The sequence below is a fragment of the Mytilus galloprovincialis genome, chromosome 4 (genome assembly GCF_965363235.1).
Source record: "Mytilus galloprovincialis chromosome 4, xbMytGall1.hap1.1, whole genome shotgun sequence".
Lineage (NCBI taxonomy): Eukaryota > Metazoa > Mollusca > Bivalvia > Mytilida > Mytilidae > Mytilus > Mytilus galloprovincialis.
In genome coordinates, this window is record NC_134841.1 from 44,988,467 (window position 1) to 45,000,498 (window position 12,032).

The 12,032-nt window shown below is 35.1% G+C and overlaps 1 long non-coding RNA gene across 2 annotated transcripts; it reads left to right on the forward strand.

Annotated features, from left to right (window-relative positions):
* The first annotated feature begins 5,232 nt into the window (after positions 1–5,232).
* Positions 5,233–10,072, forward strand: LOC143072237 (uncharacterized). 2 transcript variants are annotated; one of them, XR_012977086.1, is made up of 3 exons: positions 5,233–5,756; positions 7,291–7,440; positions 9,779–10,072. It is a non-coding gene; the product is annotated as an uncharacterized LOC143072237 (long non-coding RNA). The 2 variants fall into 2 exon arrangements; XR_012977085.1 differs by having other exon boundaries at positions 5,236–5,756; positions 7,291–7,436.
* The last annotated feature ends 1,960 nt before the right edge of the window (positions 10,073–12,032 follow it).

The following is a 12,032-nucleotide window of genomic DNA, read 5'->3' on the forward strand; positions in this document are numbered from 1 at the left end:
GGTCACGACCATATGCGTATACTCATATGGTCAAACAACTGTACGCGTATGGTCACGACCATATGCGTATACTCATATGGTCAAACAACTGTACGCGTATGGTCGGACCATATGATAGATATAGGAAGATGTGATATGAGTGCCAATGAGACAACTCTCCATCCAAAAAACAATTTATAAAAGTAAATCATTATAATAATAGGTCAAGGTACGGCCTTCAACACGGGGCCTTGGCTCACACCGAACATCAAGCTATAAAGGGCTCCTAAAATAACTAGTTGAAAACCATTCAAACGGGAAAACTAACGGTTTAGGGGTGGGGTGGGATAGAAAAAAAGGAAAATTTTAAACTAAAGATATATTAATGTTACTTGGCGAAAAAAGTAATAAAGTGGCGAAAAGGAGATTGTTTTGGCGAAAGAGGTGGCGAAAAAAATAATTGCTCAAGGGGGAAACCCAATTTAGGACCATATAGGTATACATTAGAAACGATTCAATAATACAATAAACTTATCTATAACAATGACAGTTACATGAAATGTATTAATTTTATAGTTCAAATGCTACCCAAAATAGCGCAAGTTACAAGTTGAAACCCATTGTCTTTCAATTAATTGTCTTGATCTGGGTGTATCTGTTTTCTGTCCGTCTCTAGTATCAATTATTAGACTCTTTATCTTATCGACTTTTTTTGTCATTTAGTAAAACAGTTAAACTCTTGTTTAACAGTTCATTAAGACATTTTTGGAAGGTATCTTCCAAGTCGACATTTTGCTGTTCAGTAATAGTTATCCCGTGAGGTTCAAATACTTATATGGTCTGGAACACTCACATTAGATTGTTGACATCACAGATATATACTGTACATGCAATTTATAAAATGTGAGAAAAAGAATATCTACGAATGAACGATACTTGTTTCGTGATAAAATGCAAGTGTTGATACACCATGTGCCTTGAAAGTACTTAATTTGAGCCTTTATTTTATAGTTTTCAAACGTAAACACATAACACTTTTAGCTATAAGAAAATGTGTATAATCACTCGATAAAAAAGGACACACTCGTAAAAGCCCCGACTACTCTCGAAAAAAACCCGGACATGAAAAACTGAATTTAGCCTCAATATGTCGTTTTTAATGCAATAACAATAGTTTTTGTAAAGTGTCTGTATATCTAAGGATATATAGATTCTATGTATGCATTTGCATCGACATTTGCTATTAGTATGCGTAAGATAATGGCTTTATTCGGTATTTTGGAATAAAAGCATTTTAAGGCTAAATTTAACTTTTTAAATGAAAAGCAATGTCAGAATGATACTATCTTTATATCTAAAATACTAACATATCATGTATAACCTTGTATATCAAACTCAAGCTTCTATATCACTTCTTGTTAGAAAAGAAGTCTGTTTGTTTACATTTTTGATCATATTCAATCGAAAAAAAATGGTCACACTCGAAAAAGTCCGATCAAATCACTCGAAAAACCACGATCCTAGCCGGGCACTATACCTACCGTGATGGTATCAGAATTAACCGACCATGCAGAGACGAAGTCAATTCAATCAATCTATTGAAACACAACTCTACTCAACAAGTCAGATGGAGAGTGTTTACGTCTATACCAGTAAATTATATATTCGTTTAATATGTTAAATGGTTTGAAAATGTATTTTCCAAGTTCAAGAATGACTGTAATGTTTGTACAGAGTCAAGTAACACCAAAACTAAGAAAATGTTGGGGTGTTTTTTTTTTTGTTTTTTTTTTAAACAGAATTTTCAGTAAAGTTATGCTATTCTACATGTATTCTGTTATAATAATGCCTTATAGTTTCAGATTTTTTTCACAATAGAGTAAATAGTTATCAAAGGTATCAGGCTTATAATTTAATACGCCAGACGCGCGCTTCGTCTACACAAGACTCATCAGTGACGCTCAGATCAAAATAGTAAGAAAGCCAAACAAGTACAAACTTGAAGAGCATTTATGACTCACATTCCAAAAAAGTTCAAATACGGTTAAGGTTATCTATGTTAAATGTTCATAACTGCCTAGTGAGTTCATTGTACTATCATGGATTAATGTAAGGATCGCAGATGTGTTAAAAGGTTTTTATGAGTTGATCAATTCTGCAGATTACAAACCACTTGCTTTCATTCCTTTGTGACCAATTGTTTTCTGGCTGTATAAAAACAATATAGTTAAAGGGATGCGCATATCCATACAGTGGAGCGGCGAAAGTTAAAAAAGTCGCTTAGTTAACGAGTTTAAATTACCTAAATACCTCATGGGATTTTAATGGCTTAAAATGTCTATCGATTATTCAACTTCTGAAAAATTATGTTTGTCGTCAAAATAAAATGTGGTACAAATGACGTTAAAAATAGCCTTAACTGACGTTACCCAACTTGCATCGTATACCCCACTGCTGATTCGGTACTCATATTTCATATCAAACACGTTCTAAAAATAATTTGTGAACGAAATTGGTAAATATAGTTATTCTTGAACTTCATACAATTTAAGAGAATTTTTAAAAAGTCCTATATGGAGAGCACAATGCATCTGAAAATGGTTGAAAATAACAGTGAAAAATCATCGTTTTTCACCTAGCATTATTTGCACGTGCAGTATAGTTGTATTTTAAAGGCACAACAATAAAGCCGTCGTATAATACTTCAATCGACTCTATTTACTTTTTGCAGTAAATTCTTTATAAGATAAATATTTGGCTAAATATCGGCTTTTTATTGAGATTTGAAGTCCGAATATTTGTCACAAATTTACCGACATTGTTGTGGTTTCTATTTATAGTCCAACATTCAGCAATTTTTCGAAGGTTGATTGTAGTCGTTTTCAAGCATATTTCTTGTTCATTTTGTAATTTCCGAAGCTTTGTGATTAATTTATATTGTTTGGTATTGTTGTGTATTAGATTTTGTTGATTTCAACGGGAAAAGTGAATATCATTGTAGGGTTTGTTTGGTTTTCAGGTGTGTTTGATTTGTTTCTTATTTCATCAAATGGACAATTTATCAGTCTCATTAAAACTAGTCCCTCCGAATGCCAAAAAAAGGAGAGTGGAAGTTGGTGTTGACAATTGCATTATCTGCAATTCTGTTGATGATGAAAATTTGATAACATCAACGGAATCTGGAAGAAAAAGCCTGATAAATGCTGCAGCAAAGAGACGTGATGATTTGTTCAGTTTTTTTGATGAGTTCTGCAATGAAATATCTAGTAAATTACCCGTATTTAGGTACCATAGATCATGTTTTAAAAGCTACACAAGTAAACATAATTTAAAAGCAGTAGCATGTTCTTCAGCTGAAAAGGAAACACCAGATATAAATTACGATTTCTCTAATTCTTTGGTGCCTGGAAATTATGATCACCCTCTCGATACATCAAAGTGTATTATTTGCCGCAAAATGTCACATAAAAGGGTGAAAACATTACATACCATTTCATCCGCTGAACGGTTAGCCAATCTTAAAGATGCTGCTATTAGAGCATGCGACGCTGAAATGATTGATCGAATAGAGAAAGAGAATTTGCTCAATAAAGCAGTGTATCATGCAGCATGTCTGACTACATACTTGGCATATAGACCAAAATCAAATGATAAATCAGCGTATGATTTGGCATTTGAAAGAGTGGTTGAAATAATAGACAGAGACCTCATTTGTGACAAAAAGTCTCTTCTATTGTCATCACTCTTGACAATGTACCAGTCTTTTTTACCTGATAAAATAAATAAGACCTACTGTAATTCCTCCAAGCTTAAGGCTAAACTTGAGAAGCACTACAAGGATGCAATTGTATTTTTTGCTCAACAAGGACAAGGTAAATCTAGTATTGTATTTGCTAGCGACATTTCCATTGGCGACGCTGTTAAGGCAGCTAATAGCATCAAAGCAGAATTAGAATTGCTTGAGATAAAAGCCGACTTGAGTACATGTAGCTCCACCAAAACCAATGAACAAACCGATATGCATGTACTCTATGCAGCCGCCTCAATATTAAGACAAAAAATGGAAAATGTATACATTTCTGGAGATTATTATCCTGCAAATGACGAAACATCATTGGAAATGTCAGAAGCAATGTTGCCAACTAGTTTGATAAGTTTTATCACTTGGCTTCTTGACAAAAAGTCTTTTGAAACATTTTCTTCAGTATCAATGGATATTCGCATGATATTCGAAGAAAATGTGCTGCTCTCGCAGAGTGCCTGGTGTCAAATTGTAGTAACATAATTACTCCATTTAGTCTTGGTCTTGCAGTACAGTTATATCATGAGTTTGAATCAAAGTCTTTGATTGAAAATTTAAATGCACATGGTTTCTGTGTCAAGTATGACGAGGTTCGGAGGTTTTTGACTAGTGTTGCAAATGCTGAAATAACAAAAATTCAAGGTGGTTGTTATGTCCCGTCCGGTATAGCTAACTGTGGTTCCTTAATCCAAGAAGGTGTGGACAATATTGACATTAATACCGAAACGATTGACGAAAAAAACACATTTCACTCGATGGCGCGTGCTATATTTCAAAATTCAGTTCTACATGGAACATTCGGATTTAATACCCGACAACGGTTTGAACGGAAACAGGACAAAGCATTAGTCTATGACGAAAAAGTATCCTCGCTGATGCAGTGCTTACCCTTTACGAAACCAAAAATAAGGGGCGAACCGTTGAGACGTCAAAATGCACTGGAACTATTAAACAGTTGCACAGATCCAATCGGTCAGACTCCAGATTTGTTATGGGTTATTCGTAGAATGATATGCAGAGAGGGATCTGTTTTGCCACATGAATTGTCTAGTAATTGTACCGAACAATTTGTTCCATTTTGGTCTGGTTTCTTCAGCACACTTGCTGACTTTAAACCAGATAGAACAATTGTTGCTTATGGTCCTATAATTGACAATAAACCAAGCGACATGGCCACTGTATTTACTGTAATGCACAATTGTCAGAATTTGGCGACTTCGTTGGGTCAAAAACATGCAATTCAGACAATGGATCAGCAGCTATATGCAGTTGCTCAACAAGTCAAATGGTCCCTAAAAGACAAATTTGCTGATCATATAATTAGACTCGGTGGTTTCCATGCCCTGTCTTGTTTTATTGCGGCAGTGGGAAAATTATGGTCGGAGGCCGGTCTGAAAGACTTGCTTGTTGACTCTGGTGTCTATGCAGGAACAACTGGGTCAGGATCCCTAATAGACCTTGAGATGAGGAACTCAGATGACGTAATTAAAAAACAATATTAGTCCGCCATACAATTGTGGATGCTGTGATTTTAAAAATGGACATTAATGAACAATAAGAACTGTTTTATAGAGCTGATGTGATGAGAAAAGAAATATGTAGATTTGACCTGAAATAAATTATTAGAAAGGACAATTTTTTTATTGAGTTTTATGATCAGAATTTTGGGATTATTTCATGTGGAGAGTGACATTTTTCACCATCTTCCGGGGTCCAGCAATTTACGAAAAAAGTAATCTCACTTGCCACCCCGAAAATTTAACCAAACATGTATAAATGTATCAGCTTCGATATGAGCCATCCTACATGTTCAAGTAAACGATATGGACTGAGCAATGGAGGAAAACGTTACCATTGTCGCCTATGGAGAATTAATTAAAAATGTTGACCCAAATTGTGAACTATTATTTCAAAGGTGTTGGAGTGTTTCATGGTTCAATGATCACAATTTCGGATGGGAGCTGCTGAAATCGAGGTCAGTTACATTCTTTTAGTGCTATTTGATTAAAAAGAATACAAAATGGCTACCAATAATTTAGATTTTTATCAAAAATATACCAATTTTATACTTATAAACAGTGAAGAGGCAGAAAATGGGGCATGCATTATTTGGACTGGGGCCACTCAGAGGAGAAATAATTATATTCTAGGGATGATCAATGTCACATACCCAAATGCCAAACGTACTAAAATGAATGTTGCACGTTTAGCAAAAATTTTGCAATTGAAATCTACTGATTTAGCCAAAAATTTAGATGCTTCACACCTTTGTCATAATGCATTGTGTGTGAATACAGACCATATTGTTTTAGAACCTCGGGAGATTAACAATCAAAGAAAAATATGTGTAGCTGCACACCAATGCACCACACATATTGTGCATGGCACAAACTATACTAACTGCATGCTGAATCTGAAATTGTGGTTTGTTATGATTTTGTAGTAAACATATGCACCTTGCACATTTTACCTCCACATTAATCATCTCTGAAAATACAAGTTTTTAACACAAGTAAAAAACGAAAATGGGAAAAAAGCCCACCCTCATACCCCCAAGACACTGAAACAAACATGGCAAACATGTTTATGCAAGATTATAAGCTCAGTCAAACATTTATGTGGTTTTTTTCGCCAGTGTTTACTAATTTTTACAGTGCAAGGGGAGTAACTCTTGATGGTTTCATTACTGTGTCAGAAAACTAGGTCATTCAATCAACAGGTGATCACAGGAAGTAAACATGCGGTAGAGAACTAAATGAAAGTGAAACATAGAGACAAATCAATGAACAAAGTATGACAGTCATTAATTAAATAAGTTAACAAAAAACAAAAGAAAAAATAACAGAAAGGAAAAAATCCAAATATGACATCGAGTTACAAAGGCAAACTGTGAATGACCTAATGTTGTAATATTCATTTTACATGGTTTTATTTTGTTTATAATTTTGTTTCAAGGTATGTGTTTTCCAATAAATGCATGTACTGTGGCTGGATGCATGCATTGGGAGATATGAAGTGGTCTTTTTGTCTGATACAAGGTTTATTTCAGTGTCTTGGACCATTATCCCATTTTCATAACAAACTTAAAATAAACAAACTTTTTAATTTAAAAAAAAACACAACTAACTCATATCATGCTCATATATTCCTGAAAAGTGTTTGTTTTAATATAATATAAGATGTTTAGTATTCTCTGTAAATAAATAAATAACTACATATGCTTCCTGAAAGGCTGAAAGAAAACCATATTGTGTAACCTTTTAATATAAATGTTAATCTGGCCATGAACTACAACCTGGCTGTGGAACGAATTCTTTCGGACTTGAATTCTGACATAGCTTTGGTTCTAACTGATGTTTTTTATATCCACTAATCAACCTGTTTCGCACTCTCTTGTTTAACAAGAAATCGATAGCCTGTTTTTTACGAGCTTTTAACCTGTTTAATTTGACACGTAAACTTTTTTGATATGCACAATCATATATTTCACGTTTACGTATTTTTTTCAGAGCCACTACAGCACGAGACTTTCTACCCAGACCACAACCTACAGCTTTTAGGGTCTTAGCCAATGCAACATCCCGTTTATTATTGACTTTCAAGACTGCTGCAGATGCACGGCCTAAGGCATTGCGAGAAAAATTCTTATTCTTCGGTAGGTATGTAGAAATTGTCCTATTGACGGACTCGCACTTATTAGTATTGCTGAAAAATTGCATCTGATTTAATGCGGTCTGAGACAGTTTCATTTCTAACAATGATTCTATTAATAATTTGTCAGTCTTATTTGGTTTCAAAGACCCATTTTGTAAACCATGACTGCTAAGGTTAATAGATTTGTACCACCAACTAGTTTTTATACCACCATTACATAGTGTTATGCTCCATCTACACGTATCGCTACAATTACCACTATAACAATTCACGACAGACTTAACAATGCGTGGCAAACATTTTGAAATTTGTTGTCGGTCACCATTATATTTTGCAAATAAACATTTCATTATACCATGCGAACGTAATTTTAAATCATTGGCAAAAGCTATTTTAATATCATTCCTCTGAGCCTTTGTAGCTCCAGGGAACATACCGACACTAAATTTTGCTCGCAATACCTCACGGAACTGACTTTGACCCCGGTGTATAGTATCTGCCAGTCTATTTACTGACCATAAAGGGTCAAATATTTCTTGCATGGCTTCTTGTAAACCTTGTACACTTTTTGCATCCCCATCAGTAGTACAATAGTCCACAAGTAAATCAAGTTTAGCAATTTTTTTACCTATTTCATACCCAAGATCCTTCTCACTCAAAGGATCATGCCTATTTGTATTTGATGTGCAGTACTCGTGATTAGGACATTCAATGTCATAACCTTTACCGCGTAACCATGCACCAACCCAGCAAAGTTTGTTTACAAGGTGAAAACCAATGATATCATGATTGTCAGTTTCATTTTCACAGGCAATACCAATAACTTGTGATGCATTTTGTCCCATTTTATGCCTACTTTTTATATGCACACTCTGATAGGTACCATCCATTTGCAATTTTATAGGACTATTTTTATTTAACCCTAAGGTTTCATTTCTCTTTCTGAAACTCTCAACCACTTGTTCGGTTTCATTTTCAGCAAGTTTAACAACCTTGTCACAAACAGTATTTGTTATTCTCTGCATTGTTCCTTTTGACATAGGAGGAATACATGAACTAGTTAAAAGTAGTCGCGCGCTATCATTACCAATATTACAGTTTATCACGCCAGTCTGAAACCCATAGTTAATTGTAGCACTCTTGCGACCAGCACGTCCTGTGTCAATTTCTCTAAATAATTTATATTTTTCTGAAATAAATTTACAATTGGTACACTTCATTTTCCAAATCCAACCAAGACCCCATTGAGTCTCTTGTACCAGTTCAAAATGTGGAACAACACACTTTGGACTTTTATTTAAATGACATATTATAAGACTATTGATCATTAAAATATTCAGATCTCTATCTACTGTTCTATTTTCAGTACTTTTATCCTCTAGATATTCATCTAAATAATCATCTGACAATTTATGCGGTCTTAGTAGTTTGACTGTAGTCGCACATTTTTCAGTTTGGGGGGCTACATAAGATTTTTTATCGTAACTCTCTTTTGAGTACAGCTTGAATTCCTTTTCTGTAAGGCGGGGTAACCAGACAGATTCTGTGGTGTTTTTAGGTGCCAAATCTGTAGCGGAATTAGATAATTTAAGTTTAGGTGGTGCAGGTGAAACTTGCATAGATAATTGTTTTAAAACCTGTGTAGATGGAGGTGTAGATGGAGCTGTAGATGGAGCAACACCATTATTAACACCACAACCTTGATCTGTTGTTAGGGGTACAAAACGCAATAGATGGGCTTGGTTACCAACCTTATATTGGTTTCTTTTCCTTTTCCCTTTCATTATTGAATAAATACACACTCTGTTATGTTTGTACAATTCTAAATTATGACACCATAAAGTCATGACGTCACAAAAGCGATGACGTCACAATGTTATCTTTACCAAAGAAAAGCACCATTTTTCCCTATTTGAACACTCACACAAAAAGAACTCTAAAATGGTTATTGCTTGATGGATTTTAAAACTAAAACCTGTTTTAGAATGGTCTGTGAATGATCTTAACAGTTATAAAAAAATAAAAATGTTCAATTCCTTATTTGAAAGAAACAAATATCAAAAACATTATTTTCTGAGTGAAAAAATCCTTAAATCTACCTTATTTACAGTAAAAAACACAATATTTTCATGCTTTATCATCTAAACATGATGATTTTAATAAAGTCAGTAAGGTAATGAAGGTTTGTTGAATGGCACTTTAAGCTATGAAAAGTCTTAATTAATGTCTAAATTGTGGATTGATAACATATGGATTTTGTGCTTTTTTTCTACTAAAAGATATAAGGAACAGTAATAAGCATGCTTACTTAAAAATACTAAAAATTAACTTATTTTATTTCAGATGCGGAAAAAAACTTCACAGAATTGTTCGAAAAGGTCTACCGAAGGAATTCATACTGCAATACTAGTGGAATCTGACATTTGCTGATCTAATATGGGTCAGGATCCCTAATAGACCTTGAGATGAGGAACTCAGATGACGTAATTAAAAAACAATATTAGTCCGCCATACAATTGTGGATGCTGTGATTTTAAAAATGGACATTAATGAACAATAAGAACTGTTTTATAGAGCTGATGTGATGAGAAAAGAAATATGTAGATTTGACCTGAAATAAATTATTAGAAAGGACAATTTTTTTATTGAGTTTTATGATCAGAATTTTGGGATTATTTCATGTGGAGAGTGACATTTTTCACCATCTTCCGGGGTCCAGCAATTTACGAAAAAAGTAATCTCACTTGCCACCCCGAAAATTTAACCAAACATGTATAAATGTATCAGCTTCGATATGAGCCATCCTACATGTTCAAGTAAACGATATGGACTGAGCAATGGAGGAAAACGTTACCATTGTCGCCTATGGAGAATTAATTAAAAATGTTGACCCAACTGCAGAGCAAATGCTTAGCGGCAAACAGTTCAACAGAGCAGTTCGTGGGTTAACCCTTGTCTATGAAGCATTGATGCATGTTTTGTTGTCTCAGTTTTTCCAATATTGTGATTTAGAGGATCGATTGGCTGATGTACCAAAACATTTGTGGAGCAGGATGAAAGAGGCCAATTTACAGTTTGAATCTTCTGCATGTTCTGGTAACAGTCAGCCTGTTGATAATCTTGCTGAAACATTTACGCAGTATGTGACTCCTGTTTTAACAGAGTATATTGGTTCTGCCAGTGAGAAATCACCAACTTTTAAATATTGGTTAATGCTGTTGCATGCCATCCAACTAATATTACACAATATTAAAGCAGAACGTGAAGGAAATTGGCAACTGCATTTGTATACCATTTCTAAAATGCTACCATACTTTTTTTATCACCAATCGTACAAACTATTCACGATGGGCACCTGTTTACCTTCTAGATATGTTAGAGTTACCACCAGAGGTTCAGCAACATTTTGACAATGGTGAATTCACCATTCGGCAGGTGTCTGGGAGATATAACGGGATTTGGAGCGATATGGCCGTGGAAAAAACTGTGATCAAGGATTCAAAAGGTAGTGGGGGTATAGCAAACATTGCTGGACAGAAGTCTGCGTTAATCAGATGGTCATTATCTCGTCATGTCGTTGCTGATTTTGCCAGTACAATGCGCGTTCGATCAGGCATCAAGTCCGAGGCGGATCATATGCATGGGCAAACTCAAAAAGCTGCCATGAAACGCGACGAGGAGCATGTAAGGACGTTAATAAATCATCTAACCGAACGCATGATTAACCCATTTGATATCAGTTTACACCCTGAATGCTTGATAAACATTTCCACGGGCATGCATGTGTCACCAGAAATTCAGAAATCCCTTCTAACTGCGATCGAAACAGGTGATAAAAATCTCCGATCCTTTGTAAACAACGCATTCTCAACCGATGGAAAGTCTAGTTTCTATAGTCCCTTGTCGCGGTCTAATCTAAAAACATTTGCCGACATGTCCAAGAAAACCCCGTTTCGTTCTCGTACAGGAGACACTCTGCACATTCATGTTGACCCAGAGCTTGTGTTTCGAAGAGCCTTAACATTAAGTAGCTCACGTGATGACGTCTCCCTTCAAAAAATCATGGAGCATTCCATTGGCCCAGTCCCAACTTCAATTTTTCATGATGACGGATCAATGAGAAAATCGGTTAAAGCTGAGTTGCTCCACAAGCTCGAGGAAACTGCTTCGTCTGTTCCAGTGCTTCCTGATTTTGATAAGTCAAAAACAGTGTTTATCAGAGATGGAATGGCAATTGTTCAAACATTTCATGTGAAAAAAAGTTCAACTTTCGGTGACCTGGCTAATGACTATGTTGCCAGGGCTCTATCCAATTACCATCAAAGTAAAACTGTGATTGATGTTTTTGACAGGTACGACGTGTTACTATCAGTCAAATCTAGTGAAAGAGAACGAAGGTCGTCAAAAACAGGATATTCAGGACTTTACCAGGTCATTGAAAGTCGACTTGTGCCAGACTGCAAACGATTTTTGTCTGTCTCTCAAAATAAAAAATCCTTTTTACATTTCCTTGGTGAATATGTTACATCAAATGTAAATACTAAATTTGACTTGCCGTTTCCAAACGCTTTGTACATGGCTGGTTGTTTTACTGATC